We start from the raw sequence: 9,633 nt of genomic DNA on the forward strand, positions 1-9,633 counted from the left end.
GGATGAGCTGCAGCTTCACCAGGCCCCAGGTGCAGCCTGCCACACAGATCTGGAGAAGATGCCCCCCCCCCCACCATCCTAGAAGACCTGGTAGCGGCTCTGTCCCATGCTCCTCCCCACCCCGGCTGGGTACTGCCTGCCCCAGCCTCCCTCACTGCGGGGGACTTGATTTGCCCCCCACCACACCACTTCCCTCCCCCATCCCCTTCCACCACACCAGACTTACCAGCTGGACGCAGTTCTTCAAGGTGAAGAGTTGCGTACTGGATATTGGATCAGTATCGGCCAATATACCTCCTTAAACATTGGCTGTCGGTATTGGCTCCAAAAATTTCTATTGGTGCACCTCTAGTGAAAATGCAGTTTTGTAGAATAACTGTCTACCTTAGGTCTTAAGCTAGAACAGTTAAACCAATTATGGCTCATCATTCCTGTAGCTACGTGAAGAATCTGTAGTACAGATGTAGTTTAAAGTGTGTATGTTTTGATATGGTCCAAAATAAAATGGAACAAAAAAATATTGCAGCTTTCCCAAATCTTACTATCTCCATTATGGCTAAATTTGTCTTTGTGTACCATACAGTACTTATTCCCTTATTCCCTTCTGAGAACCTTCAGTCCTGTAATAGCAAGTTCTTGGAAGGGAGTCCTGTGCTTAGACTATTGTTTTTCTTGTACTGCCAAAGTGGTCCTGATTTAACCAGAACTGTCATAGAATTCCATACACAGAGCAGTTGCAGATTCTGATCTGTCATGAATTAGATATTAGGTTTGGAAGTGGGCAGATCCAAAAAAACTCCATAAAGGCAAAGAGTCCATAAATAGTAGACTTACCATGTTGAGTATGGTATTTGAAAAGAATCTTGGCTCTATTCAACTTCAGCATCAGATCATGAAGGCAGCTCACTTTTATGTGGTACAAAAGAATACTGCCTTGACTCTGCCCTTCCAGTTGATGACAATGGTGGTTCCCATTTCTTGGTAAAAGGTGGGAAGAGGATAGTGGTACCTACAAAATGATTTGAGGAAGCAGCTAAATTAATTGTGGTTGGGAAGAAATGCCAGGTATATCCATACAGGACACAACAGTAAAATTCAGAGGTACTTCAGTAATCCACTAGCTACAGAACCAGAAGTATAGCCATAAAAGCTTTTCAGGCAATTCAAGGCGGTTCATGGCACTACCTTAACATGGCTGCATGGCTTCTGGTTTCACATCTAGTTTGGATATTTCTGTAGGATAAGGCCTTATACCATGTGTTAGCCCCTTTGCACACCACTTAGCAAGTTCACAGATAGCTCATCATTGTCTCAGTACATGTGGACCCACCTTCAGAGCTTCAACACAAGCTGGAAGGAGCAGTGGGCCCTGAAATGTGAATGGGGAAAATCAATCAACTACCTGGGATTATTCCAGCAGAATAATTAGCAAAAGAGGAGGAGCAATAGTCCTCCATACAAGGAAATGTTTAAAATATCTGCATTTTGGCACTTCATGAATAATAGCTTAAAAACGTGTAATTGATTATGGTTTCCTGGCATAGGACTTGCTTGTTCTATTTCAAACTAAAAACCTGGTTCTTAGAATAATAGTAATAAAAATCACTTTCATACTGATCCTTCCACAAGAGCAAAAAATTCAACTTGTAAAATGCTGCAATCTGCGTAAATTCCAGAGAAAACCATTCCTACTCACTACCAGTAATTCCAGCTTTTTCTGTCCTGAGTTTTTTTTATTGGGCCTCTCTTTCCCACATAATAATTTCAAACCTGGTTGATTTCTGCCACTGAATTTATTTATATAGCATTTTTCAAATTAGAAATGACCGAATCATGTTTATGCCTCCTTTTTGATGTGTGGAAACTGAAATCTAGTTCTACTTGCTTATAAAAATAAGACTAATATGTATATTGTAATATTTTAAATGTTTAATGCTGCCCAAAAGATTTCTTGCTTAGTCTAGGACCAGAATGAAATAAAGTGTCCAATAGTACTTTGAGTCTGTAAATTAACTTTGAGAGGCTGCCAGGTAGTCCAGATGAACAAATGCATGCAAACACTGCTGTAGGCTGACCAATTACCCATATAAGCAGCAATTATATTAGTGTGCAAGGGCAATTGGACCCTGTGGACATCCAGCTGAGTAAACAGGCTTGAGGAAGGATGAAGGATGTGTTAGTTTGAACAAAATACAGCTAAACTAATAAAAAAAAAAAAAAAAAGACCATAACTTGTATCAGTAACAGCACATTCTTTGTATGTCCTCTAGTTTCACAATATTTTTCTCATTAGACTTTCCCTATCAAAAACATTCCCTTTGCTGAAGGATTGGTTTGAGATCAGACTTACTGCAATAGACTTTGTAGGAAGTAAACCAAAGTCTTGTGTTTCAACTGCATAGGATTGTATATTAAACAAAATTGACAGGTGCTATGGAGAGAGAATAATTTTTTCCCCCAGTTACAATTTTTCCCCAAATACGACGTTCAAGAGGATCTTGTTGTTTAAGGTATGCTTCATGACCTTAGTTTTTAATAACCTGAAGCTGGCATTTGTCTGTATCCTTGGCCAAAATCACTTCCATAGTTCACTGGGTTTCAGTTGAATGCTATCTTTCCCATTGCTTCCAAGTGGCAGAGGTGTATGGTCTGTGCAGTAATTTGAGGTTTATATAGATGTAAAATATGATTTTCCTTATTGCTAACCATAACAGGTATTGAAATGGAGTATGATCCAATGGGTAGACTGCTAGCCAGGAGACTGGTTACAAACTTTGGAGGTGTTTAAATTACTTAGAGACCTCTAAAATTTCCCTAGTTGCCTAGAGTTCTGTTTCTGCACATGCATTCCAGGTGTCTAATTCCTGACTAAGCCCAGCTGGGACTCGGGAACCAGGTGCTCTTCTGGTGTGAAGACCTCTCTCCTCCTCCCGCTTGAGGGGTTCTGGCCTGGAAGGTGTTCTCTGAGCATGCCTAACACACTGACATAATAAGACTACCTGCAAACTGTAGTGGTTTGGACTACCTGCAAACTGCAGTGGATTTTTTTAAAATCCCCCTGGAGAAGGAGGAGCTGGTGGGTGGTGTCCACCATTATGGAATAGCCTCGCAGAATACTCTCCAGAGTGGGATGCTCAGATTCAAACTCACCTCTCCCATTTCCCAAGAGAGTGCTCAAACCTCCACACTAGAGCCTAGGGCATGCGTTCTATCCCTTAGATAGAAACTGTGTAGAACATAATTCAAGATGCATCCAAGCAGAGGGAGGACACACACAAGAGGGGATCAGAACTGTAGCCTAGTGGTTAGGAAGCTCAGCTGGGAGCCCAGAATCCTGGATTCTGGGCTCTACTTCCAATGCAGTTTTTATATTTTATTCAGTAATTATTGAATGTAAATTGGAAATAGTTTAAAAGAAAGAGTCCTGGAAGTAGGGACTAGAACACAGGGCTGACTTCCCAGCGACAGTCGGGTTCTTTGTGTGTCCTCCCTCTGGCCATGCAAATCTTTCTTTTCTGCAGACTGGCACTGCTTTAGTAGTAGTGGGTAGAATGTCACCTGGATTATCAATGGAAATTGCTAATATTAGTTTATTTGAAGTAGATATTCAGATGTGCTCCTTGTTGGCCTAATTGTTCTCCCATTGAAGTTAAAGATCAAAAACTTGAAAAGCCCATCTTTGTATCTGTTCTGTAGAAATAAATGATGTGACACTGTTAGATTTTGTGTAGAGCTAACTCCTGGAAATGTCTTGCTACTGTTACTGTCCCCTTGTGTTTTGTCAATCTGGATTTCATCTTTATTATGCTAGACAGTGCATAAAATAAGTGCCAGTGGGCTTCCAGTCTAGATTACAACAAAATTCAGCAAGTCCTTATGGCAGATAAAGGTGGTACGAAAAGGAAGATGACAGAAATGACAGATCAGAACTATGTGGCTGTTCAGACTAAGTACAATGAACGGCCTATAATTAAAAACCAAAAACTCAACAAATCTGGACTAATAGTGACATCCCCAATCTCACTACCAATTTGCTGAAAAAACACCTGAATATTGATCATTTCTGTAAATCTGTCTTTTGCATTGGCACGAAAATAGAAACCTAACTTGGGCACCTTTTAACTCTGAGATCACAAATTCCATTTATATAGGAGTCTAAAAATCTGAAACATTCTTCCTGAGGAGACAAGCAAACACTCTGGAGAATGTGGTTCTACTTTATAGTTATTTCATATCCTGTTTGAAACCTCTTTAAACATTTTTAAAATGCTGCATTCTGGAGCCATCTATCTTGTAAGAAGTGAGAAACGGAGCTGGAAGTGATCAGTGGGACAAGTATGCGGCTGCAGTTTCATTTTACCATGCGAACAGTGGCAGCCCTTGTCCACCGGACTCTTCATTCATACCAGTCTGCCTTCTACTTTTAGGGTTGACAGAAGTCCAATTAACTGTGCGCTTACATTTATTCATTGTTTTATCATGTTGTACCATTTAAAAGCAAAAGCTTGCTGAAGCTTCTAAATGCCTGTCAATTAATTGCTTCACATATACTAAATAATTTGTCGGTCAATGATTGGTGTATTTTTCTTTTAGTTAGTATTTTTATTTGTTTTCTCACACACAACACAATTAGAGAAATTATAGCAATCATTTTTAAAAATTTGTGTAGTTTTTTTTTTTATGGCTATATTGATTGCAAAAGAAAGGGAAAAAGTGACTGTAGCGTAGATAAATGTTGCTTTGAAGGAAAAGGCAGGGCTTTTATCCTCAAAACATAGAAACAATGGGAGCCTTATACACCTCATTCCCCTGGCAACCCTACTGCTAAAACAAAGTAAAAAGGGGGATGTCTTTGTGCAAGAGAAAATAAAGAACAATTCATAACTGTAGCGAGTGGGACATTTGCTCTAACGTCTGATCCGGGCCTGGATGAAAGGTATTCACATTCCACTAAAGGAAAGTCATCCTGTTAGAAAGGAGGACCTCAGGGAGGGTAAGGTTTGTATTGATGTGCAGTAACCTATGACATTGCAGAGAACTAAGCATATCACTTGAAAGCTGTAAACAGCTGTGTCCTTAGCAGGTACTTAACTAAGAGTAAAAGAGGTACTGCGAGAATATAGAGGACAGATTCTAGCTTATGTGAATAAATATAAAGTCTTACTTTTATCTATATATGCACAAAAGAGCCTCCAACTAGGGTCTGCTTCACAAGTGAGCTTTGCAACTTTGATTTCTCAAGGCTAATGAAGGCAACTCTGTTTATTGGCTGTTCTGTGCTTTTCTATGCTGCTGACAGTCTCTCCATAGAATATTTTGGCTGTAACACTTTTCTGACCCACATGTCATTTTCTGTCCTGCTGGCTCATATACAGAAAAGTCCACAGGGTGTTAACTTTGTTTTCAGGGCAACATTTGAAGGCAGAAAAGATTGAAAACTAAAGCAAAATTTGAAACACAACCAGTAGCCAGGGGCAATTACAAATTTCTCTACTATTGTTTATTTTTATGTTCAGCTGGTGCCTCATGCTCAAGCTCTATTTTGTTTCAGTTGATGAGTCAACAAGGCTGCGTCCAGACAAGCATAGCTGTGCAGTATGTGGCGCCACAGACATATCTGTGGCACCACATACTGCATGTTCAGTTCGCTGCACTGCAAGTTAGCAGTGTAGAGGGTTTTGTTTCGTTTTTTTTTACCCCTGGATATCTAGGGGTCAAAAAACCCCCCAGGGAAAACAAAAGTAGAGCAGTGCAGACATGGGCAGCATGGGCTGCTCAAAAGCGGAGCTGGGCTGCCCAGAGCCATGCTGCAGCTGCCAGCCAGGCTCTGTGTGGCAGAATCGCTGCTGCTGCAGCCCTGGGAAGCCCCCAGGACCTCAGGTAAGGCTGCTGGGGCCAGCCCAGTGCTGGTCCCAACATCCCCTACTGCCGCCAGGGGTAATTTGCACCAGAGCACACGTGGTACAGGCATTCCCCAGGGACAAGTAGCAGCAATGCAAGGTGTGCCGCTGCTAGCTGCCCCCAGGGAACCAAACGTCCACACCATGTGTGGATGCGGCCCAAGAGTGCAAAGTGTCTAAGCAGTCTTGGAGGCAGTAACAGTAATTAAGCAAAAGGGTAGTGTGCCCAGGAAAGGTTCTTTGAAACCTTTGCCTGTCTGTTCCCTCAGGACAGTATCATCCTTGCTTGTGTTTCATTGGAGCAGATGCACAGAATCATGGATTTTAAGTCCAGGAAGGACCACTAGATTATTTAGCCTGAGTTCCTGTATAATACCGGCCATAACATTTCAACCAATTGCATTGATTCCATAACTTGGATTTCACAGAAGCTTGTCTTTTAGAAAGTTCTTTGGTTTTGATGTGATGACATAGAGATTTCATCACTTCCCAGTAGTTAATCACCTTCACTGTAAACCTGTGTCTTATTTCCAAGTTGTATTTGTCAAATTTTCTTCCAGCCATTGGTTGGTATAATATTTATCTCTGCTAATTAAAAAAAATTCCTTTGGTTTCAATATTTTTCTCCAGCTGTAGGTACTTCTGCAATGGGCACAAGTCACCTTTCAGAGGACTTTTTGGCAATCTAAATAGATTTTGCTCCTTCAGCTTCACTACAGGGCATTTTTCTCCAGACCTTGAAACATTTGGTTCTTCTCTGCATCTGCTTCAGATTTTTAACATCTTATTAAAAATGAGGACATCAGCATTGGACACAGCATTCCAGCACTGGCCTCAATAATGCCCTAGACTAGAAAGAGGTAAAACTTTGGTTTCTACTCTCTCTTCTCCTGTTTATACATCCAAGTATCATAGTAGCCCCCCCTTTACTCACCCTAGTGTTCCACTGGAACCTCATGTTTAGTTGCTTGCCTATGATTACCCTAAACTAAACCCTTTTCAGAGTCACTGATCTCCAGGACACCACCTGTTTCTGTATGTATAAACTAGGTGCATCTACATGCACAACTAGCACATATAAATAAACTCCGATGCAGTTGGTGCTGGAATTTATTTCTCCTGGGTGCAGTGTTTCTCCTGGGTGCATGTTGAGGCTGGCAGGGAACCCGGGGGATCAGTCTGCCAGGGCTGCTCCGTCCCAGCTCAGTATGCTGCAGAAGAGCTGGCTAGGGCACAAGAGTGCTGCAGTGTGGGGCCAGTTGACCAATTCGTCAGCTATTTAATGTGTGCTTTATTGATATTGCATAATGTTAATATTAAATTAGGATTAAAACACTGAAGAAAATAACAAAATAGCATATTTTTGGTGGACATCTAGTTAAGATTAGCTTACTGCCATCTCTGGAGGTTTTCAAGAATAGGTTGGATAAGCATCAGTCAGGGACGATCTAGGACAGGGCTGTCCAACTTCTAGCCCCCAGGGGCCACATGCACTTCTGGTGCAGCCAGCAAAGCCATATAGATGCTTCCTCTACCCACCACTGCACCACCCGGGCATCCTCTCTCCATTGCTGCACTATGCAGACACAGTCCCCACCTTCACCAAGTGCAGCCTCAGACTCACCTGTTGCTGTCCACACTGCTGCCTCTGCAGCAAAAGCAGAAAGTGGCAGCCAGGGGAAGGAGAGGGGAGCCTACAGACTCCAGGTGTTGTTGCAGCAAGAGATACGGGGCTTGTGATAGTTGGGTGAGAGTCTTGGGGCTGTACATTAACCGTTCACAGCCTGCATGTGGCCAGCCAGTTGGACAGTCCTGATTGGGGAGTACCTATGTCTGAAGTGCTCTATAAAGAGTGGCAGTGAGAAGCCCAGGAGCTGCCCCTCTTCCCCATGTATCTCTGCAGCCCAGAGCATGTGGATATTGGAGAAGACTATTTTGAGCAGCAGAAGAACGAAGCAGAGGTCCACAACTGGTGGAACTATAAAAGGGGATTAAAAGAGCTGGGATAAGTTTAGGGAGGGGATACAGAATGAAGAGTTCTGGTTGTCCAGTAAGAGGGTGTGATGTGTGGAATTATGCATTGCAGAGCAGAACAGGATATTGGGTTTTCCCCATGGTTCTGGGCTTTGCTGGTTGCCACGTAGGAATTTTTGTCTTTCTGTTCCTACAGATGTCACAGGGTTTTTCTTCTACCTTCTTCAGAGGTATGCATGCTGGCTGCAGCCAAGGCTGAGGATTTTGACTGGGGTGTGCCAGTGCTCCTGCTGGAACTAAAACCCAGATGTTCCTGGTAAAAGGGTCTATTCCCTCTGCTCAGCACCATATCAATTACTACATTTGGGATCAGGAAAGAATTTTACCCCATGGTCAGCTTGGTACAGACTGTTGGGGGTTTTTCCTTCCTCTGTGGTGGTAGGTAGGGGCACCTTGAGTGTATTTTTACATGGCTTACAGCAGCAGGACACTGGCTGTTGTCCCCCTACTCTAATTGTGGCAGGTTAAGGTGCTATGTATTATAGTTGTGAGATGGGATTGATTGCATCATTTTAGTAGTTTAGACAAGGACTTGTAGGGATGGCTTGGACCAAAATGACCTGCCTCAATTAGGGGGTTGGGCTAGATGACCTCCTGGAGGTCTGATCCAGTACTATTTTCTATGATTTTGTGATTCTATGAAAATTGGAATTTTAGAGTTTTACAAAATGACAGCTTTTGACCTTATTAAATTTTTACCATATTTGCTCACATACAACTTATCCTAGCATAAGATAGGCACCTTATTTTTGAAGGGCAGAATGAAGAAAAAAAGCTCTTTCCTTGAAAATATTGGTAAGTAGCAGTAAGTGACTGAGTAGCAGCAGCTAGGGAGCTTGGCATGCTCATTGTTCTGGTGTCCCTGTGAACACCTGAAACCTTACTTTCACTTTGTTGCCTCCAACCCTCCTGCACAGGCTTAAATGGCAGAGTAACTGCTATTAACATATGTCCTCACTTATAACATACACTCTAATTTCCAGCAGCTTATTTTTGGGAAAGGTCTGTATTGTGTGCGAGAAAATATGGTATTTTCAGGGGCAGGCAGTTATAGTCTGCTTTGTGTGATTTAACCTTAAAATCCCCTCTGCATAGCATTTTTATCCTGTCCCTCAATATCTAAGTACCTTTTGCACTTAGAGAAGCAGATTCTTTTTTTGATGCTACTTTTGCACATTCTTAGGTGCTATCTCTTGGACAAAGAGCAGCAGCAAGTGGGGTGAAAGAGAATTGTCCCAACAGTTCAAAGTCTGTTTTCTGCTCTCTCCGTTCTTCTCTAAGAATCAGAGAGAAGTTCCCAGATGGAGCAGGTTCCTACAGGCTTTATCAGATAGGGGAGGAATGAAAAAGTTACTTAGAGCAGAGTGGTGGGGGGACTTGAAGGGAACTGGAGGCGGAAGGGGAGAGACCTTATGGTCTCAGGACCTCCACCTGACACAGGAGGTACATGGTCCCACTAGGGGGAATGCCATACTGGATCTGGTATTGGCAACAGGGGATGACATGGCAGGGGACCTACAGACCGGTAGCCATCTGGGGGACAGTGATCACATAATAATAGAATTCTTCATAAAACGTCGAGTGGGTAAGGTAACTAGTAGGGTGAAAGTGCTAGACTTTAGGAAAGCTGATTTTGATGAACTCAGGCGATTAGTCAAGGACACACTGCAGAGTAGGAGTTTTGAAGTGATGGGAGCCC

The sequence above is a fragment of the Alligator mississippiensis genome, chromosome 3 (assembly GCF_030867095.1).
Source record: "Alligator mississippiensis isolate rAllMis1 chromosome 3, rAllMis1, whole genome shotgun sequence".
Lineage (NCBI taxonomy): Eukaryota > Metazoa > Chordata > Crocodylia > Alligatoridae > Alligator > Alligator mississippiensis.